Source organism: Mesoplodon densirostris, chromosome 1 (genome assembly GCF_025265405.1).
Source record: "Mesoplodon densirostris isolate mMesDen1 chromosome 1, mMesDen1 primary haplotype, whole genome shotgun sequence".
In the NCBI taxonomy this organism is placed as follows: Eukaryota; Metazoa; Chordata; class Mammalia; order Artiodactyla; family Ziphiidae; genus Mesoplodon; species Mesoplodon densirostris.
The window spans coordinates 245,101,662-245,125,372 of NC_082661.1; positions in this window are offsets into that span (position 1 = coordinate 245,101,662).

Genomic DNA, 23,711 nt, shown 5'->3' on the forward strand with positions numbered 1-23,711 from the left:
CGATTTTCGCCCATTCTGAGGGATGCCTTTTTCCATTCCCGTTTTTTTAACAAAAAAGGAAAGAAAGAAAAGGAAGCAGAACACTAATGTGCGTAAAATATGCCTTTGAAATGGTCGTTTTGAAATATGGACGTCCTTTGAATTTTTTGGTCGATATGTGACCCCAGGATTTGTTTTCAGGGCAGGTGTCATTTACAGGCCTGCAATGATTTTGAATATCAACTGACCATTAGCGCTGGGATTAAAGCTGCTGTTGCGTGAAAAGGCCACAAGGTGGCAGCAGTTCTCCCTTACCAAATCTGGTTACTAGAGCAACAGAGCCTCAATGGAAGTCGTGTTCTAGATAGGGATTTAGAATGGAATGTGCCAGGAGAAAGCCCCTCAAGTTTGTCTCACTACTTCTTGTTCCTGTTTTTATTTTTTTTATTTTCTATTACAGCAAGTTTGATTACAATGTTTGGCTTGTTGTAGGTGTAGAAGATGTGGTTCTTTTACACATATACAGATGTCTGTTCTTCCTGGGATCCTTTTCCCATGTACGTTAGGACAGAATGTTGAGTAGTCTTCTCTTGGTATTCTGTAGGTCTTTGGTGATTTTATATGTCACCTGTGTTTGATTATGTCTGTTAACCCCGATATCGTAATGAAACCAATCCTCACACCTTTCCATTGGTGAACCATAAGTTTGTTTAATGAATCTGTGATTGCCCTTCTCCGTGGAAATATCTGCCCTGGTATCCATTTTTAGGTAACACCTATAAGTGATATGATACGATATGTGTCTTTCACTTTCTGACTTACTCCAAGTCACGTGATTACCTCTAGACTCATCTACGGGGCTGCAAATGGCATTGTGTCCTTTTTTTCCTTGGCTTCTATTCTGACTTAGCGAGGTGATTTTCAACAATGTGATTCCCTGAGGGTTGTGGATTAGCTGACCTGGGCAGCCTTACCCTGCCGGCCGGCCCTCCCCAGGTGTGCCTGGTTGAGGTCAATATAAACAGCGCTCCAGGCAGCAATAGCCCCTGAAGTTGTGCCTGACTCCATATTCTCTGCCCCGTCAGCAGTCTCGGGGCTGTGCTGGTGGGAGGGAGTGACGGGCCAAGGCTTTGTTGGTGGCCCGGTGTGAGTGGGGCTCTGCTGGCCTTTCTGCAGGAGTTGCCAGGCTGCCACCTGTAAAGAAGAGGATGTGTCACCCATACCTTCTGATGGAATTTCTCTCCGGACAGAGGTGAGGAAGGAAAAAAGCAGTGGGGGCCGGGACAGGAGGGGTATCTCAGGCAGGGCAATAGAAAGCTTCCAGAAGAGCGCCCGGGGCCAGGACCATCCTGGCTGGCCTGCAGGCACCAAGTTGGCCTGCGTGCTGTCGCTGGTGTGGCTCCACGGCCCTTCCTCTAGGCTTTCAAGCCCTTGAACATATTCAGGTGTTTTACCTGGGAAGGGTGGGAACAGTTCAGCTGCAGCTGGCCTGGGGCTCAGCTCACGTTTACTCACAGATGCCTCAGCACGGTCCCCCAGCTTTGCAATGAGGACGCTCCTTGCATGGGGGGTGGGTTGCTGGCTGTATGGGAGGTGATTCCCCACCTCTGACCAATTTCAGAATTGTTTACTGCTGGAGCAAGTGCCCTGATAGGGTTTCCCTCTGTATAACTGGTGGGTTCAGGTTTTTTTTTTCTTTTATGGTTCAAGTTAGATTTGATTCCTCTTTTATGTATTTATAGATATAAGCATGGAAATAATTCATTCCTATAAATACATCTGTGTGAAGGGAAGAACTTTTTTCTGTTTTATTTTAAAATTTTATTTTTTAAAATTTTGAAATTTAATTTTATTTATTTGTTTATACAGCAGGTTATTATTAGTTATGTATTTTATGCATATACATGTATACAGGTCAATCCCAATCTCCCAACTCATCCCACCACCACCACCCCATGGCTTCCCACACTTGGTGTCCATACGTTTGTTCTCTACCTCTGTGTCTCTATTTCTTCCCTGCAAACCAGTTCATCTGTACCATTTTTTAGGTTCCACATATATGCATTAATATACAATATTTGTTTTCCTCTTTCTGACTTACTTCATTCTGTATGACAGTCTCTAGATCCATCGATGTCTCTACAAATGACCCAGTTTCATTACTTTTTATGGCTGAGTAATATTCCATTTTATATATGTACCACATCTTTATCCATTCATCTGTCTGTGGGCATTTAGCTTGCTTCCATTACCTGGCTATTGTAAATAGTGCTGCAATGATCATTGTGGTGAATGTGCCTTTTTGATTTATGGTTTTCTCTGGGTATGTGCCCAGAAGTGGGATTGCTGGATCAGATGGTAATTCTATTTCTCGTTTTTTTAAGGAAACTCCATACTGTTCTCCATAGTGACTGTATCAATTTACATCCCCACCAATAGTGGAAGAGGGCTCCTTTTGTCCACACCCTCCCCAGAATTTGTTGTTTGTAGATTTTCTGATGATGCCGATTTTAACAGGTGTGGGGTGATACCTCATTGTAGTTTTGATTTGCATTTCTCTAATAATTAGTGCTGTTGAGCAGCTTTTCATGTGCGTCTTGGCCATCTCTGTGTCTTCTTTGAAGAAACGTCTCTTTAGATCTTCTGCCCATTTTTGTATTGGGTTGTTTGTTTTTTTAATAGTAAGCTGCATGAGCTGTTTATATATATATTGGAGATTAAACCTTTGTCCATTGATTCATTTGCAACGATTTTCGCCCATTCTGAGGGATGCCTTTTTCCATTCCCGTTTTTTTAACAAAAAAGGAAAGAAAGAAAAAGAAGCAGAACACTAATGTGCGTAAAATATGCCTTTGAAATGGTCGTTTTGAAATATGGACGTCCTTTGAATTTTTTGGTCGATATGTGACCCCAGGATTTGTTTTCAGGGCAGGTGTCATTTACAGGCCTGCAATGATTTTGAATATCAACTGACCATTAGCGCTGGGATTAAAGCTGCTGTTGCGTGAAACGGCCACAAGGTGGCAGCAGTTCTCCCTTACCAAATCTGGTTACTAGAGCAAGAGAGCCTCAATGGAAGTCATGTTGTAGATTGGAATTTAGAATGGAATGTGCCAGGAGAAAGCCCCTCAAGTTTGTCTCACTACTTCTTGTTCGTGTTTTTAATATTTTTTTTATTTTCTATTACAGCAAGTTTGATTACAATGTTTGGCTTGTTGTAGGTGTGGAAGATGTGGTTCTTTTACACATATAGAGATGTCTGTTCTTCCTGGGATCCTTTTCCCATGTACGTTAGGACAGAAAGTTGAGTAGTCTTCTCTTGGTATTCCGTAGGTCTTTGGTGATTTTATATGTCACCTGTGTTTGATTATGTCTGTTAACCCCGATATCGTAATGAAACCAATCCTCACACCTTTCCATTGGTGAACCATAAGTTTGTTTAATGAATCTGTGATTGCCCTTCTCCGTGGAAATATCTGCCCTGGTATCCATTTTTAGGTAACACCTATAAGTGATATGATACGATATGTGTCTTTCACTTTCTGACTTACTCCAAGTCACGTGATTACCTCTAGACTCATCTACGGGGCTGCAAATGGCATTGTGTCCTTTTTTTCCTTGGCTTCTATTCTGCCTTAGTGAGGTCCATTTTCAACAATGTGATTCCCTGAGGGTTGTGGATTAGCTGACCTGGGCAGCCTTACCCTGCCAGCCGGCCCTCCCCAGGTGTGCCTGGTTGAGGTCAATATAAACAGCGCTCCAGGCAGCAATAGCCCCTGAAGTTGTGCCTGACTCCATATTCTCTGCCCGGTCAGCAGTCTCAGGGCTGTGCTGGTTGGAGGGAGTGAGGGGCCAAGGCTTTGTTGGTGGCCCGGTGTGAGTGGGGCTCTGCTGGCCTTTCTGCAGGAGTTGCCAGGCTGCCACCTGTAAAGAAGAGGATGTGTCACCCATACCTTCTGATGGAATTTCTCTCCGGACAGAGGTGAGGAAGGAAAAAAGCAGTGGGGGCCGGGACAGGAGGGGTATCTCAGGCAGGGCAATAGAAAGCTTCCAGAAGAGCGCCCAGGGCCAGGACCATCCTGGCTGGCCTGCAGGCACCAAGTTGGCCTGCGTGCTGTCGCTGGTGTGGCTCCACGGCCCTTCCTCTAGGCTTTCAAGCCCTTGTACATATTCAGGTGTTTTACCTGGGAAGGGTGGGAACAGTTCAGCTGCAGCTGGCCTGGGGCTCAGCTCACGTTTACTCACAGATGCCTCAGCACGGTCCCCCAGCTTTGCAATGAGGACGCTCCTTGCATGGGGGGTGGGTTGCTGGCTGTATGGGAGGTGATTCCCCACCTCTGACCAATTTCAGAATTGTTTACTGCTGGAGCAAGTGCCCTGATAGGGTTTCCCTCTGTATAACTGGTGGGTTCAGGTTTTTTTTTTCTTTTATGGTTCAAGTTAGATTTGATTCCTCTTTTATGTATTTATAGATATAAGCATGGAAATAATTCATTCCTATAAATACATCTGTGTGAAGGGAAGAACTTTTTTCTGTTTTATTTTAAAATTTTATTTTTTAAAATTTTGAAATTTAATTTTATTTATTTGTTTATACAGCAGGTTATTATTAGTTATGTATTTTATGCATATACATGTATACAGGTCAATCCCAATCTCCCAACTCATCCCACCACCACCACCCCATGGCTTCCCACACTTGGTGTCCATACGTTTGTTCTCTACCTCTGTGTCTCTATTTCTTCCCTGCAAACCAGTTCATCTGTACCATTTTTTAGGTTCCACATATATGCATTAATATACAATATTTGTTTTCCTCTTTCTGACTTACTTCATTCTGTATGACAGTCTCTAGATCCATCGATGTCTCTACAAATGACCCAGTTTCATTCCTTTTTATGGCTGAGTAATATTCCATTTTATATATGTACCACATCTTTATCCATTCATCTGTCTGTGGGCATTTAGCTTGCTTCCATTACCTGGCTATTGTAAATAGTGCTGCAAAGATCATTGTGGTGAATGTGCCTTTTTGATTTATGGTTTTCTCTGGGTATGTGCCCAGAAGTGGGATTGCTGGATCAGATGGTAATTCTATTTCTCGTTTTTTTAAGGAAACTCCATACTGTTCTCCATAGTGACTGTATCAATTTACATCCCCACCAATAGTGGAAGAGGGCTCCTTTTGTCCACACCCTCCCCAGAATTTGTTGTTTGTAGATTTTCTGATGATGCCGATTTTAACAGGTGTGGGGTGATAACTCATTGTAGTTTTGATTTGCATTTCTCTAATAATTAGTGCTGTTGAGCAGCTTTTCATGTGCGTCTTGGCCATCTCTGTGTCTTCTTTGAAGAAACGTCTCTTTAGATCTTCTGCCCATTTTTGTATTGGGTTGTTTGTTTTTTTAATAGTAAGCTGCATAAGCTGTTTATATATATATATTGGAGATTAAATCTTTGTCCACTGATTCATTTGCAACGATTTTCGCCCATTCTGAGGGATGCCTTTTTCCATTCCCGTTTTTTTAACAAAAAAGGAAAGAAAGAAAAAGAAGCAGAACAATAATGTGCGTAAAATATGCCTTTGAAACGGTCGTTTTGAAATATGGACGTCCTTTGAATTTTTTGGTCGATATGTGACCCCAGGATTTGTTTTCAGGGCAGGTGTCATTTACAGGCCTGCAATGATTTTGAATATCAACTGACCATTAGCGCTGGGATTAAAGCTGCTGTTGCGTGAAACGGCCACAAGGTGGCAGCAGTTCTCCCTTACCAAATCTGGTTACTAGAGCAACAGAGCCTCAGTGGAAGTCGTGTTCTAGATTGGAATTTAGAATGGAATGTGCCAGGAGAAAGCCCCTCAAGTTTGTCTCACTACTTCTTGTTCCTGTTTTTATTTTTTTTATTTTCTATTACAGCAAGTTTGATTACAATGTTTGGCTTGTTGTAGGTGTAGAAGATGTGGTTCTTTTACACATATACAGATGTCTGTTCTTCCTGGGATCCTTTTCCCATGTACGTTAGGACAGAATGTTGAGTAGTCTTCTCTTGGTATTCTGTAGGTCTTTGGTGATTTTATATGTCCCCTGTGTTTGATTATGTCTGTTAACCCCGATATCGTAATGAAACCAATCCTCACACCTTTCCATTGGTGAACCATAAGTTTGTTTAATGAATCTGTGATTGCCCTTCTCCGTGGAAATATCTGCCCTGGTATCCATTTTTAGGTAACACCTATAAGTGATATGATACGATATGTGTCTTTCACTTTCTGACTTACTCCAAGTCACGTGACTACCTCTAGACTCATCTACGGGGCTGCAAATGGCATTGTGTCCTTTTTTTCCTTGGCTTCTATTCTGCCTTAGCGAGGTCCATTTTCAACAATGTGATTCCCTGAGGGTTGTGGATTAGCTGACCTGGGCAGCCTTACCCTGCCGGCCGGCCCTCCTCAGTTGTGCCTGGTTGAGGTCAATAGAAACAGCTCTCCAGGCAGCAATAGCCCCTGAAGTTGTGCCTGACTCCATATTCTCTGCCCCGTCAGCAGTCTCGGGGCTGTGCTGGTGGGAGGGAGTGAGAGGCCAAGGCTTTGTTGGTGGCCCGGTGTGAGTGGGGCTCTGCTGGCCTTTCTGCAGGAGTTGCCAGGCTGCCACCTGTAAAGAAGAGGATGTGTCACCCATACCTTCCGATGGAATTTCTCTCCGGACAGAGGTGAGGAAGGAAAAAAGCAGTGGGGGCTGGGACAGGAGGGGTATCTCAGGCAGGGCAATAGAAAGCTTCCAGAAGAGTGCCCGGGGCCAGGACCATCCTGGCTGGCCTGCAGGCACCAAGTTGGCCTGCGTGCTGAAGCTGGTGTGGCTCCACGGCCCTTCCTCTAGGCTTTCAAGCCCTTGTACATATTCAGGTGTTTTACCTGGGAAGGGTGGGAACAGTTCAGCAGCAGCTGGCCTGGGGCTCAGCTCACGTTTACTCACAGATGCCTCAGCACGGTCCCCCCCTTTGCAATGAGGACGCTCCTTGCATTGGGTGTGGGTTGCTGGCTGTATGGGAGGTGATTCCCCACCTCTGACCAATTTCAGAATTGTTTACCGCTGGAGCAAGTGCCCTGATAGGTTTTCCCTCTGTATAACTGGTGGGTTCAGGTTTTTTTTTTTCTTTTATGGTTCAAGTTAGATTTGATTCCTCTTTTATGTATTTATAGATATAATCATGGAAATAATTCATTCCTATAAATACATCTGTGTGAAGGGAAGAACTTTTTTCTGTTTTATTTTAAATATTTTTTTTTTAAATTTTGGAATTTAATTTTATTTTTTTTATACAGCAGGTTATTATTAGTTATGTATTTTGTGCATATACATGTATACAGGTCAATCCCAATCTCCCAACTCATCCCACCACCACCACCCCATGGCTTCCCACACTTGGTGTCCATACGTTTGTTCTCTACCTCTGTGTCTCTATTTCTTCCCTGCAAACCAGTTCCTCTGTACCATTTTTTAGGGTCCACATATATGCATTAATATACAATATTTGTTTTCCACTTTCTGACTTACTTCATTCTGTATGACAGTCTCTATATCCATCGACGTCTCTACAAATGACCCAGTTTCATTCCTTTTTATGGCTGAGTAATATTCCATTTTATATATGTACCGCTTCTTTATCCATTCATCTGTCTGTGGGCATTTAGGTTGCTTTCATTACCTGGCTATTGTAAATAGTGCTGCAATGAACATTGTGGTGAATGTGCCTTTTTGATTTACGGTTTTCTCTGGGTATATGCCCAGAATTTGGATTGCTGGATCAGATGGTAATTCTATTTCTAGTTTTTTTAAGGAAACTCCATAATGTTCTCCATAGTGACTGTATCAATTTACATCCCCACCAATAGTGGAAGAGGGCTCCTTTTGTCCACACCCTCCCCAGAATTTGTTGTTTGTAGATTTTCTGATGATGCCGATTCTAACAGGTGTGAGGTGATACCTCATTGTAGTTTTGATTTGCATTTCTCTAATAATTAGTGCTGTTGAGCAGCTTTTCATGTGCATCTTGGCCATCTCTGTGTCTTCTTTGAAGAAACGTCTCTTTAGATCTTCTGCCCATTTTTGTATTGGGTTGTATGTTTTTTTAATATTAAGCTGCATGAGCTGTTTATATATATATTGGAGATTAAACCTTTGTCCATTGATTCATTTGCAACGATTTTCGCCCATTCTGAGGGATGCCTTTTTCCATTCCCATTTTTTGAACAAAAAAGGAAAGAAAGAAAAAGAAGCAGAACACTAATGTGCGTAAAATATGCCTTTTGAAATGGTCGTTTTGAAATATGGACGTCCTTTGAATTTTTTGGTCGATATGTGACCCCAGGATTTGTTTTCAGGGCAGGTGTCATTTACAGGCCTGCAATGATTTTGAATATCAACTGACCATTAGCGCTGGGATTAAAGCTGCTGTTGCGTGAAACGGCCACAAGGTGGCAGAAGATCTCCCTTACCAAATCTGGTTACTAGAGCAACAGAGCCTCAATGGAAGTTGTGTTCTAGATTGGAATTTAGAATGGAATGTGCCAGGAGAAAGCCCCTCAAGTTTGTCTCACTATTTCTTGTTCGTGTTTTTAATTTTCTTTTTATTTTCTATTACAGCAAGTTTGATTACAATGTTTGGCTTGTTGTAGGTGTGGAAGATGTGGTTCTTTTACACATATACAGATGTCTGTTCTTCCTGGGATCCTTTTCCCATGTACGTTAGGATAGAATGTTGAGTAGTCTTCTCTTGGTATTCCGTAAGTCTTTGGTGATTATATATGTCACCTGTGTTTGATTATGCCTGTTAACCCCGATATCGTAATGAAACCAATCCTCACAGCTTTCCATTGGTGAACCATAAGTTTGTTTAATGAATCTGTGATTGCCCTTCTCCGTGGAAATATCTGCCCTGGTATCCATTTTTAGGTAACACCTATAAGTGATATGATACGATATGTGTCTTTCACTTTCTGACTTACTCCAAGTCACGTGACTACCTCTAGACTCATCTACGGGGCTGCAAATGGCATTGTGTCCTTTTTTTCCTTGGCTTCTATTCTGCCTTAGTGAGGTCCATTTTCAACAATGTGATTCCCTGAGGGTTGTGGATTAGCTGACCTGGGCAGCCTTACCCTGCCAGCCGGCCCTCCCCAGGTGTGCCTGGTTGAGGTCAATATAAACAGCGCTCCAGGCAGCAATAGCCCCTGAAGTTGTGCCTGACTCCATATTCTCTGCCCCGTCAGCAGTCTCAGGGCTGTGCTGGTGGGAGGGAGTGAGGGGCCAAGGCTTTGTTGGTGGCCCGGTGTGAGTGGGGCTCTGCTGGCCTTTCTGCAGGAGTTGCCAGGCTGCCACCTGTAAAGAAGAGGATGTGTCACCCATACCTTCTGATGGAATTTCTCTCCGGACAGAGGTGAGGAAGGAAAAAAGCAGTGGGGGCCGGGACAGGAGGGGTATCTCAGGCAGGGCAATAGAAAGCTTCCAGAAGAGCGCCCGGGGCCAGGACCATCCTGGCTGGCCTGCAGGCACCAAGTTGGCCTGCGTGCTGTCGCTGGTGTGGCTCCACGGCCCTTCCTCTAGGCTTTCAAGCCCTTGTACATATTCAGGTGTTTTACCTGGGAAGGGTGGGAACAGTTCAGCTGCAGCTGGCCTGGGGCTCAGCTCACGTTTACTCACAGATGCCTCAGCACGGTCCCCCAGCTTTGCAATGAGGACGCTCCTTGCATGGGGGGTGGGTTGCTGGCTGTATGGGAGGTGATTCCCCACCTCTGACCAATTTCAGAATTGTTTACTGCTGGAGCAAGTGCCCTGATAGGGTTTCCCTCTGTATAACTGGTGGGTTCAGGTTTTTTTTTTTCTTTTATGGTTCAAGTTAGATTTGATTCCTCTTTTATGTATTTATAGATATAAGCATGGAAATAATTCATTCCTATAAATACATCTGTGTGAAGGGAAGAACTTTTTTCTGTTTTATTTTAAAATTTTATTTTTTAAAATTTTGAAATTTAATTTTATTTATTTGTTTATACAGCAGGTTATTATTAGTTATGTATTTTATGCATATACATGTATACAGGTCAATCCCAATCTCCCAACTCATCCCACCACCACCACCCCATGGCTTCCCACACTTGGTGTCCATACGTTTGTTCTCTACCTCTGTGTCTCTATTTCTTCCCTGCAAACCAGTTCATCTGTACCACTTTTTAGGTTCCACATATATGCATTAATATACAATATTTGTTTTCCTCTTTCTGACTTACTTCATTCTGTATGACAGTCTCTAGATCCATCGATGTCTCTACAAATGACCCAGTTTCATTCCTTTTTATGGCTGAGTAATATTCCATTTTATATATGTACCACATCTTTATCCATTCATCTGTCTGTGGGCATTTAGCTTGCTTCCATTACCTGGCTATTGTAAATAGTGCTGCAATGATCATTGTGGTGAATGTGCCTTTTTGATTTATGGTTTTCTCTGGGTATGTGCCCAGAAGTGGGATTGCTGGATCAGATGGTAATTCTATTTCTCGTTTTTTTAAGGAAACTCCATACTGTTCTCCATAGTGACTGTATCAATTTACATCCCCACCAATAGTGGAAGAGGGCTCCTTTTGTCCACACCCTCCCCAGAATTTGTTGTTTGTAGATTTTCTGATGATGCCGATTTTAACAGGTGTGGGGTGATACCTCATTGTAGTTTTGATTTGCATTTCTCTAATAATTAGTGCTGTTGAGCAGCTTTTCATGTGCGTCTTGGCCATCTCTGTGTCTTCTTTGAAGAAACGTCTCTTTAGATCTTCTGCCCATTTTTGTATTGGGTTGTTTGTTTTTTTAATAGTAAGCTGCATAAGCTGTTTATATATATATATTGGAGATTAAATCTTTGTCCACTGATTCATTTGCAACGATTTTCGCCCATTCTGAGGGATGCCTTTTTCCATTCCCGTTTTTTTAACAAAAAAGGAAAGAAAGAAAAAGAAGCAGAACAATAATGTGCGTAAAATATGCCTTTGAAACGGTCGTTTTGAAATATGGACGTCCTTTGAATTTTTTGGTCGATATGTGACCCCAGGATTTGTTTTCAGGGCAGGTGTCATTTACAGGCCTGCAATGATTTTGAATATCAACTGACCATTAGCGCTGGGATTAAAGCTGCTGTTGCGTGAAACGGCCACAAGGTGGCAGCAGTTCTCCCTTACCAAATCTGGTTACTAGAGCAAGAGAGCCTCAATGGAAGTCGTGTTCTAGATTGGAAATTAGAATGGAATGTGCCAGGAGAAAGCCCCTCAAGTTTGTCTCACTACTTCTTGTTCCTGTTTTTATTTTTTTTTTATTTTCTATTACAGCAAGTTTGATTACAATGTTTGGCTTGTTGTAGGTGTAGAAGATGTGGTTCTTTTACACATATACAGATGTCTGTTCTTCCTGGGATCCTTTTCCCATGTACGTTAGGACAGAATGTTGAGTAGTCTTCTCTTGGTATTCTGTAGGTCTTTGGTGATTTTATATGTCCCCTGTGTTTGATTATGTCTGTTAACCCCAATATCGTAATGAAACCAATCCTCACACCTTTCCATTGGTGAACCATAAGTTTGTTTAATGAATCTGTGATTGCCCTTCTCCGTGGAAATATCTGCCCTGGTATCCATTTTTAGGTAACACCTATAAGTGATATGATACGATATGTGTCTTTCACTTTCTGACTTACTCCAAGTCACGTGACTACCTCTAGACTCATCTACGGGGCTGCAAATGGCATTGTGTCCTTTTTTTCCTTGGCTTCTATTCTGCCTTAGCGAGGTCCATTTTCAACAGTGTGATTCCCTGAGGGTTGTGGATTAGCTGACCTGGGCAGCCTTACCCTGCCAGCCGGCCCTCCCCAAGTGTGCCTGGTTGAGGTCAATATAAACAGCGCTCCAGGCAGCAATAGCCTCTGAAGTTGTGCCTGACTCCATATTCTCTGCCCCGTCAGCAGTCTCGGGGCTGTGCTGGTGGGAGGGAGTGACGGGCCAAGGCTTTGTTGGTGGCCCGGTGTGAGTGGGGCTCTGCTGGCCTTTCTGCAGGAGTTGCCAGGCTGCCACCTGTAAAGAAGAGGATGTGTCACCCATACCTTCTGATGGAATTTCTCTCCGGACAGAGGTGAGGAAGGAAAAAAGCAGTGGGGGCCGGGACAGGAGGGGTATCTCAGGCAGGGCAATAGAAAGCTTCCAGAAGAGCGCCCGGGGCCAGGACCATCCTGGCTGGCCTGCAGGCACCAAGTTGGCCTGCGTGCTGTCGCTGGTGTGGCTCCACGGCCCTTCCTCTAGGCTTTCAAGCCCTTGTACATATTCAGGTGTTTTACCTGGGAAGGGTGGGAACAGTTCAGCTGCAGCTGGCCTGGGGCTCAGCTCACGTTTACTCACAGATGCCTCAGCACGGTCCCCCAGCTTTGCAATGAGGACGCTCCTTGCATGGGGGGTGGGTTGCTGGCTGTATGGGAGGTGATTCCCCACCTCTGACCAATTTCAGAATTGTTTACTGCTGGAGCAAGTGCCCTGATAGGGTTTCCCTCTGTATAACTGGTGGGTTCAGGTTTTTTTTTTTCTTTTATGGTTCAAGTTAGATTTGATTCCTCTTTTATGTATTTATAGATATAAGCATGGAAATAATTCATTCCTATAAATACATCTGTGTGAAGGGAAGAACTTTTTTCTGTTTTATTTTAAAATTTTATTTTTTAAAATTTTGAAATTTAATTTTATTTATTTGTTTATACAGCAGGTTATTATTAGTTATGTATTTTATGCATATACATGTATACAGGTCAATCCCAATCTCCCAACTCATCCCACCACCACCACCCCATGGCTTCCCACACTTGGTGTCCATACGTTTGTTCTCTACCTCTGTGTCTCTATTTCTTCCCTGCAAACCAGTTCATCTGTACCATTTTTAGGTTCCACATATATGCATTAATATACAATATTTGTTTTCCTCTTTCTGACTTACTTCATTCTGTATGACAGTCTCTAGATCCATCGATGTCTCTACAAATGACCCAGTTTCATTCCTTTTTATGGCTGAGTAATATTCCATTTTATATATGTACCACATCTTTATCCATTCATCTGTCTGTGGGCATTTAGCTTGCTTCCATTACCTGGCTATTGTAAATAGTGCTGCAATGATCATTGTGGTGAATGTGCCTTTTTGATTTATGGTTTTCTCTGGGTATGTGCCCAGAAGTGGGATTGCTGGATCAGATGGTAATTCTATTTCTCGTTTTTTTAAGGAAACTCCATACTGTTCTCCATAGTGACTGTATCAATTTACATCCCCACCAATAGTGGAAGAGGGCTCCTTTTGTCCACACCCTCCCCAGAATTTGTTGTTTGTAGATTTTCTGATGATGCCGATTTTAACAGGTGTGGGGTGATACCTCATTGTAGTTTTGATTTGCATTTCTCTAATAATTAGTGCTGTTGAGCAGCTTTTCATGTGCGTCTTGGCCATCTCTGTGTCTTCTTTGAAGAAACGTCTCTTTAGATCTTCTGCCCATTTTTGTATTGGGTTGTTTGTTTTTTTAATAGTAAGCTGCATAAGCTGTTTATATATATATATTGGAGATTAAATCTTTGTCCACTGATTCATTTGCAACGATTTTCGCCCATTCTGAGGGATGCCTTTTTCCATTCCCGTTTTTTTAACAAAAAAGGAAAGAAAGAAAAAGAAGCAGAACAATAATGTGCGTAAAATATGCCTTTGAAACGGTCGTTTTGAAATATGGACGTCCTTTGAATTTTTTGGTCGATATGTGACCCCAGGATTTGTTTTCAGGGCAGGTGTCATTTACAGGCCTGCAATGATTTTGAATATCAACTGACCATTAGCGCTGGGATTAAAGCTGCTGTTGCGTGAAACGGCCACAAGGTGGCAGCAGTTCTCCCTTACCAAATCTGGTTACTAGAGCAACAGAGCCTCAATGGAAGTCGTGTTCTAGATTGGAAATTAGAATGGAATGTGCCAGGAGAAAGCCCCTCAAGTTTGTCTCACTACTTCTTGTTCCTGTTTTTATTTTTTTTTTATTTTCTATTACAGCAAGTTTGATTACAATGTTTGGCTTGTTGTAGGTGTAGAAGATGTGGTTCTTTTACACATATACAGATGTCTGTTCTTCCTGGGATCCTTTTCCCATGTACGTTAGGACAGAATGTTGAGTAGTCTTCTCTTGGTATTCTGTAGGTCTTTGGTGATTTTATATGTCCCCTGTGTTTGATTATGTCTGTTAACCCCAATATCGTAATGAAACCAATCCTCACACCTTTCCATTGGTGAACCATAAGTTTGTTTAATGAATCTGTGATTGCCCTTCTCCGTGGAAATATCTGCCCTGGTATCCATTTTTAGGTAACACCTATAAGTGATATGATACGATATGTGTCTTTCACTTTCTGACTTACTCCAAGTCACGTGACTACCTCTAGACTCATCTACGGGGCTGCAAATGGCATTGTGTCCTTTTTTTCCTTGGCTTCTATTCTGCCTTAGCGAGGTCCATTTTCAACAGTGTGATTCCCTGAGGGTTGTGGATTAGCTGACCTGGGCAGCCTTACCCTGCCAGCCGGCCCTCCCCAAGTGTGCCTGGTTGAGGTCAATATAAACAGCGCTCCAGGCAGCAATAGCCTCTGAAGTTGTGCCTGACTCCATATTCTCTGCCCCGTCAGCAGTCTCGGGGCTGTGCTGGTGGGAGGGAGTGACGGGCCAAGGCTTTGTTGGTGGCCCGGTGTGAGTGGGGCTCTGCTGGCCTTTCTGCAGGAGTTGCCAGGCTGCCACCTGTAAAGAAGAGGATGTGTCACCCATACCTTCTGATGGAATTTCTCTCCGGACAGAGGTGAGGAAGGAAAAAAGCAGTGGGGGCCGGGACAGGAGGGGTATCTCAGGCAGGGCAATAGAAAGCTTCCAGAAGAGCGCCCGGGGCCAGGACCATCCTGGCTGGCCTGCAGGCACCAAGTTGGCCTGCGTGCTGTCGCTGGTGTGGCTCCACGGCCCTTCCTCTAGGCTTTCAAGCCCTTGTACATATTCAGGTGTTTTACCTGGGAAGGGTGGGAACAGTTCAGCTGCAGCTGGCCTGGGGCTCAGCTCACGTTTACTCACAGATGCCTCAGCACGGTCCCCCAGCTTTGCAATGAGGACGCTCCTTGCATGGGGGGTGGGTTGCTGGCTGTATGGGAGGTGATTCCCCACCTCTGACCAATTTCAGAATTGTTTACTGCTGGAGCAAGTGCCCTGATAGGGTTTCCCTCTGTATAACTGGTGGGTTCAGGTTTTTTTTTTTCTTTTATGGTTCAAGTTAGATTTGATTCCTCTTTTATGTATTTATAGATATAAGCATGGAAATAATTCATTCCTATAAATACATCTGTGTGAAGGGAAGAACTTTTTTCTGTTTTATTTTAAAATTTTATTTTTTAAAATTTTGAAATTTAATTTTATTTATTTGTTTATACAGCAGGTTATTATTAGTTATGTATTTTATGCATATACATGTATACAGGTCAATCCCAATCTCCCAACTCATCCCACCACCACCACCCCATGGCTTCCCACACTTGGTGTCCATACGTTTGTTCTCTACCTCTGTGTCTCTATTTCTTCCCTGCAAACCAGTTCATCTGTACCATTTTTAGGTTCCACATATATGCATTAATATACAATATTTGTTTTCCTCTTTCTGACTTACTTCATTCTGTATGACAGTCTCTAGATCCATCGATGTCTCTACAAATGACCCAGTTTCATTCCTTTTTATGGCTGAGTAATATTCCATTTTATATATGTACCACATCTTTATCCATTCATCTGTCTGTGGGCATTTAGCTTGCTTCCATTACCTGGCTATTGTAAATAGTGCTGCAATGATCATTGTGGTGAATGTGCCTTTTTGATTTATGGTTTTCTGTGGGTATGTGCCCAGAAGTGGGATTGCTGGATCAGATGGTAATTCTATTTATCGTTTTTTTAAGGAAACTCCATACTGTTCTCCATAGTGACTGTATCAATTTACATCCCCACCAATAGTGGAAGAGGGCTCCTTTTGTCCACACCCTCCCCAGAATTTGTTGTTTGTAGATTTTCTGATGATGCCGATTTTAACAGGTGTGGGGTGATACCTCATTGTAGTTTTGATTTGCATTTCTCTAATAATTAGTGCTGTTGAGCAGCTTTTCATGTGCATCTTGGCCATCTCTGTGTCTTCTTTGAAGAAACGTCTCTTTAGATCTTCTGCCCATTTTTGTATTGGGTTGTTTGTTTTTTTAATAGTAAGCTGCATGAGCTGTTTATATATATATTGGAGATTAAACCTTTGTCCATTGATTCATTTGCAACGATTTTCGCCCATTCTGAGGGATGCCTTTTTCCATTCCCGTTTTTTTAACAAAAAAGGAAAGAAAGAAAAAGAAGCAGAACACTAATGTGCGTAAAATATGCCTTTGAAATGGTCGTTTTGAAATATGGACGTCCTTTGAATTTTTTGGTCGATATGTGACCCCAGGATTTGTTTTCAGGGCAGGTGTCATTTACAGGCCTGCAATGATTTTGAATATCAACTGACCATTAGCGCTGGGATTAAAGCTGCTGTTGCGTGAAACGGCCACAAGGTGGCAGCAGTTCTCCCTTACCAAATCTGGTTACTAGAGCAAGAGAGCCTCAATGGAAGTCATGTTGTAGATTGGAATTTAGAATGGAATGTGCCAGGAGAAAGCCCCTCAAGTTTGTCTCACTACTTCTTGTTCGTGTTTTTAATATTTTTTTTATTTTCTATTACAGCAAGTTTGATTACAATGTTTGGCTTGTTGTAGGTGTGGAAGATGTGGTTCTTTTACACATATAGAGATGTCTGTTCTTCCTGGGATCCTTTTCCCATGTACGTTAGGACAGAAAGTTGAGTAGTCTTCTCTTGGTATTCCGTAGGTCTTTGGTGATTTTATATGTCACCTGTGTTTGATTATGTCTGTTAACCCCAATATCGTAATGAAACCAATCCTCACACCTTTCCATTGGTGAACCATAAGTTTGTTTAATGAATCTGTGATTGCCCTTCTCCGTGGAAATATCTGCCCTGGTATAGATTTTTAGGTAACACCTATAAGTGATATGATATGATATGTGTCTTTCACTTTCTGACTTACTCCAAGTCACGTGATTACCTCTAGACTGATCTACGGGGCTGCAAATGGCATTGTGTCCTTATTTTCCTTGGCTTCTATTCTGCCTTAGTGAGGTCCATTTTCAACAATGTGATTCCCTGAGGGTTGTGGATTAGCTGACCTGGGCAGCCTTACCCTGCCAGCCGGCCCTCCCCAGGTGTGCCTGGTTGAGGTCAATATAAACAGCGCTCCAGGCAGCAATAGCCCCTGAAGTTGTGCCTGACTCCATATTCTCTGCCCCGTCAGCAGTCTCAGGGCTGTGCTGGTGGGAGGGAGTGAGGGGCCAAGGCTTTGTTGGTGGCCTGGTGTGAGTGGGGCTCTGCTGGCCTTTCTGCAGGAGTTGCCAGGCTGCCACCTGTAAAGAAGAGGATGTGTCACCCATCCCTTGCGCTGGAATTTCTCTCCGGACAGAGGTGAGGAAGGAAAAAAGCAGTGGGGGCCGGGACAGGAGGGGTATCTCAGGCAGGGCAATAGAAAGCTTCCAGAAGAGCGCCCGGGGCCAGGACCATCCTGGCTGGCCTGCAGGCACCAAGTTGGCCTGCGTGCTGTCGCTGGTGTGGCTCCACGGCCCTTCCTCTAGGCTTTCAAGCCCTTGTACATATTCAGGTGTTTTACCTGGGAAGGGTGGGAACAGTTCAGCTGCAGCTGGCCTGGGGCTCAGCTCACGTTTACTCACAGATGCCTCAGCACGGTCCCCCAGCTTTGCAATGAGGACGCTCCTTGCATGGGGGGTGGGTTGCTGGCTGTATGGGAGGTGATTCCCCACCTCTGACCAATTTCAGAATTGTTTACTGCTGGAGCAAGTGCCCTGATAGGGTTTCCCTCTGTATAACTGGTGGGTTCAGGTTTTTTTTTTCTCTTAGGGTTCAAGTTAGATTTGATTCCTCTTTTATGTATTTATAGATATAAGCATGGAAATAATTCATTCCTATAAATACATCTGTGTGAAGGGAAGAACTTTTTTCTGTTTTATTTTAAAATTTTATTTTTTAAAATTTTGAAATTTAATTTTATTTATTTGTTTATACAGCAGGTTATCATTAGTTATGTATTTTATGCATATACATGTATACAGGTCAATCCCAATCTCCCAACTCATCCCACCACCACCACCCCATGGCTTCCCACACTTGGTGTCCATACGTTTGTTCTCTACCTCTGTGTCTCTATTTCTTCCCTGCAAACCAGTTCATCTGTACCATTTTTTAGGTTCCACATATATGCATTAATATACAATATTTGTTTTCCTCTTTCTGACTTACTTCATTCTGTATGACAGTCTCTAGATCCATCGATGTCACTACAAATGACCCAGTTTCATTCCTTTTTATGGCTGAGTAATATTCCATTTTATATATGTACCACATCTTTATCCATTCATCTGTCTGTGGGCATTTAGCTTGCTTCCATTACCTGGCTATTGTAAATAGTGCTGCAATGATCATTGTGGTGAATGTGCCTTTTTGATTTATGGTTTTCTCTGGGTATGTGCCCAGAAGTGGGATTGCTGGATCAGATGGTAATTCTATTTCTCGTTTTTTTAAGGAAACTCCATACTGTTCTCCATAGTGACTGTATCAATTTACATCCCCACCAATAGTGGAAGAGGGCTCCTTTTGTCCACACCCTCCCCAGAATTTGTTGTTTGTAGATTTTCTGATGATGCCGATTTTAACAGGTGTGGGGTGATACCTCATTGTAGTTTTGATTTGCATTTCTCTAATAATTAGTGCCGTTGAGCAGCTTTTCATGTGCGTCTTGGCCATCTCTGTGTCTTCTTTGAAGAAACGTCTCTTTAGATCTTCTGCCCATTTTTGTATTGGGTTGTTTGTTTTTTTAATAGTAAGCTGCATGAGCTGTTTATATATATATTGGAGATTAAACCTTTGTCCATTGATTCATTTGCAACGATTTTCGCCCATTCTGAGGGATGCCTTTTTCCATTCCCGTTTTTTGAACAAAAAAGGAAAGAAAGAAAAAGAAGCAGAACACTAATGTGCGTAAATATGCCTTTAGAAATGGTCGTTTTGAAATATGGACGTCCTTTGAATTTTTTGGTCGATATGTGACCCCAGGATTTGTTTTCAGGGCAGGTGTCATTTACAGGCCTGCAATGATTTTGAATATCAACTGACCATTAGCGCTGGGATTAAAGCTGCTGTTGCGTGAAACGGCCACAAGGCGGCAGCAGTTCTCCCTTACCAAATCTGGTTACTAGAGCAACAGAGCCTCAATGGAAGTCGTGTTCTAGATTGGAATTTAGAATGGAATGTGCCAGGAGAAAGCCCCTCAAGTTTGTCTCACTACTTCTTGTTCCTGTTTTTATTTTATTTTTTTTATTTTCTATTACAGCAAGTTTGATTACAATGTTTGGCTTGTTGTAGGTGTGGAAGATGTGGTTCTTTTACACATATACAGATGTCTGTTCTTCCTGGGATCCTTTTCCCATGTACGTTAGGACAGAATGTTGAGTAGTCTTCTCTTGGTATTCCGTAGGTCTTTGGTGATTTTATATGTCACCTGTGTTTGATTATGTCTGTTAACCCCGATATCGTAATGAAACCAATCCTCACACCTTTCCATTGGTGAACCATAAGTTTGTTTAATGAATCTGTGATTGCCCTTCTCCGTGGAAATATCTGCCCTGGTATCCATTTTTAGGTAACACCTATAAGTGATATGATACGATATGTGTCTTTCACTTTCTGACTTACTCCAAGTCACGTGATTACCTCTAGACTCATCTACGGGGCTGCAAATGGCATTGTGTCCTTTTTTTCCTTGGCTTCTATTCTGCCTTAGTGAGGTCCATTTTCAACAATGTGATTCCCTGAGGGTTGTGGATTAGCTGACCTGGGCAGCCTTACCCTGCCGGCCGGCCCTCCCCAGGTGTGCCTGGTTGAGGTCAATATAAACAGCGCTCCAGGCAGCAATAGCCCCTGAAGTTGTGCCTGACTCCATATTCTCTGCCCCGTCAGCAGTCTCAGGGGTGTGCTGGTGGGAGGGAGTGAGGGGCCAAGGCTTTGTTGGTGGCCCGGTGTGAGTGGGGCTCTGCTGGCCTTTCTGCAGGAGTTGCCAGGCTGCCACCTGTAAAGAAGAGGATGTGTCACCCATACCTTCCGATGGAATTTCTCTCCGGACAGAGGTGAGGAAGGAAAAAAGCAGTGGGGGCCGGGACAGGAGGGGTATCTCAGGCAGGGCAATAGAAAGCTTCCAGAAGAGCGCCCGGGGCCAGGACCATCCTGGCTGGCCTGCAGGCACCAAGTTGGCCTGCGTGCTGTCGCTGGTGTGGCTCCACGGCCCTTCCTCTAGGCTTTCAAGCCCTTGTACATATTCAGGTGTTTTACCTGGGAAGGGTGGGAACAGTTCAGCTGCAGCTGGCCTGGGGCTCAGCTCACGTTTACTCACAGATGCCTCAGCACGGTCCCCCAGCTTTGCAATGAGGACGCTCCTTGCATGGGGGGTGGGTTGCTGGCTGTATGGGAGGTGATTCCCCACCTCTGACCAATTTCAGAATTGTTTACTGCTGGAGCAAGTGCCCTGATAGGGTTTCCCTCTGTATAACTGGTGGGTTCAGGTTTTTTTTTTCTTTTATGGTTCAAGTTAGATTTGATTCCTCATTTATGTATTTATAGATATAAGCATGGAAATAATTCATTCCTATAAATACATCTGTGTGAAGGGAAGAACTTTTTTCTGTTTTATTTTAAAATTTTATTTTTTAAAATTTTGAAATTTAATTTTATTTATTTGTTTATACAGCAGGTTATTATTAGTTATGTATTTTATGCATATACATGTATACAGGTCAATCCCAATCTCCCAACTCATCCCACCACCACCACCCCATGGCTTCCCACACTTGGTGTCCATACGTTTGTTCTCTACCTCTGTGTCTCTATTTCCTCCCTGCAAACCAGTTCATCTGTACCATTTTTTAGGTTCCACATATATGCATTAATATACAATATTTGTTTTCCTCTTTCTGACTTACTTCATTCTGTATGACAGTCTCTAGATCCATCGATGTCTCTACAAATGACCCAGTTTCATTCCTTTTTATGGCTGAGTAATATTCCATTTTATATATGTACCACATCTTTATCCATTCATCTGTCTGTGGGCATTTAGCTTGTTTCCATTACCTGGCTATTGTAAATAGTGCTGCAATGATCATTGTGGTGAATGTGCCTTTTTGATTTATGGTTTTCTGTGGGTATGTGCCCAGAAGTGGGATTGCTGGATCAGATGGTAATTCTATTTCTCGTTTTTTTAAGGAAACTCCATACTGTTCTCCATAGTGACTGTATCAATTTACATCCCCACCAATAGTGGAAGAGGGCTCCTTTTGTCCACACCCTCCCCAGAATTTGTTGTTTGTAGATTTTCTGATGATGCCGATTTTAACAGGTGTGGGGTGATACCTCATTGTAGTTTTGATTTGCATTTCTCTAATAATTAGTGCTGTTGAGCAGCTTTTCATGTGCGTCTTGGCCATCTCTGTGTCTTCTTTGAAGAAACGTCTCTTTAGATCTTCTGCCCATTTTTGTATTGGGTTGTTTGTTTTTTTAATAGTAAGCTGCATGAGCTGTTTATATATATATTGGAGATTAAACCTTTGTCCATTGATTCATTTGCAACGATTTTCGCCCATTCTGAGGGATGCCTTTTTCCATTCCCGTTTTTTTAACAAAAAAGGAAAGAAAGAAAAAGAAGCAGAACACTAATGTGCGTAAAATATGCCTTTGAAATGGTCGTTTTGAAATATGGACGTCCTTTGAATTTTTTGGTCGATATGTGACCCCAGGATTTGTTTTCAGGGCAGGTGTCATTTACAGGCCTGCAATGATTTTGAATATCAACTGACCATTAGCGCTGGGATTAAAGCTGCTGTTGCGTGAAACGGCCACAAGGTGGCAGCAGTTCTCCCTTACCAAATCTGGTTACTAGAGCAAGAGAGCCTCAATGGAAGTCATGTTGTAGATTGGAATTTAGAATGGAATGTGCCAGGAGAAAGCCCCTCAAGTTTGTCTCACTACTTCTTGTTCGTGTTTTTAATATTTTTTTTATTTTCTATTACAGCAAGTTTGATTACAATGTTTGGCTTGTTGTAGGTGTGGAAGATGTGGTTCTTTTACACATATAGAGATGTCTGTTCTTCCTGGGATCCTTTTCCCATGTACGTTAGGACAGAAAGTTGAGTAGTCTTCTCTTGGTATTCCGTAGGTCTTTGGTGATTTTATATGTCACCTGTGTTTGATTATGTCTGTTAACCCCGATATCGTAATGAAACCAATCCTCACACCTTTCCATTGGTGAACCATAAGTTTGTTTAATGAATCTGTGATTGCCCTTCTCCGTGGAAATATCTGCCCTGGTATCCATTTTTAGGTAACACCTATAAGTGATATGATACGATATGTGTCTTTCACTTTCTGACTTACTCCAAGTCACGTGATTACCTGTAGACTCATCTACGGGGCTGCAAATGGCATTGTGTCCTTTTTTTCCTTGGCTTCTATTCTGCCTTAGTGAGGTCCATTTTCAACAATGTGATTCCCTGAGGGTTGTGGATTAGCTGACCTGGGCAGCCTTACCCTGCCAGCTGGCCCTCCCCAGGTGTGCCTGGTTGAGGTCAATATAAACAGCGCTCCAGGCAGCAATAGGCCCTGAAGTTGTGCCTGACTCCATATTCTCTGCCCCGTCAGCAGTCTCAGGGCTGTGCTGGTTGGAGGGAGTGAGGGGCCAAGGCTTTGTTGGTGGCCCGGTGTGAGTGGGGCTCTGCTGGCCTTTCTGCAGGAGTTGCCAGGCTGCCACCTGTAAAGAAGAGGATGTGTCACCCATACCTTCTGATGGAATTTCTCTCCGGACAGAGGTGAGGAAGGAAAAAAGCAGTGGGGGCCGGGACAGGAGGGGTATCTCAGGCAGGGCAATAGAAAGCTTCCAGAAGAGCGCCCAGGGCCAGGACCATCCTGGCTGGCCTGCAGGCACCAAGTTGGCCTGCGTGCTGTCGCTGGTGTGGCTCCACGGCCCTTCCTCTAGGCTTTCAAGCCCTTGTACATATTCAGGTGTTTTACCTGGGAAGGGTGGGAACAGTTCAGCTGCAGCTGGCCTGGGGCTCAGCTCACGTTTACTCACAGATGCCTCAGCACGGTCCCCCAGCTTTGCAATGAGGACGCTCCTTGCATGGGGGGTGGGTTGCTGGCTGTATGGGAGGTGATTCCCCACCTCTGACCAATTTCAGAATTGTTTACTGCTGGAGCAAGTGCCCTGATAGGGTTTCCCTCTGTATAACTGGTGGGTTCAGGTTTTTTTTTTCTTTTATGGTTCAAGTTAGATTTGATTCCTCTTTTATGTATTTATAGATATAAGCATGGAAATAATTCATTCCTATAAATACATCTGTGTGAAGGGAAGAACTTTTTTCTGTTTTATTTTAAAATTTTATTTTTTAAAATTTTGAAATTTAATTTTATTTATTTGTTTATACAGCAGGTTATTATTAGTTATGTAT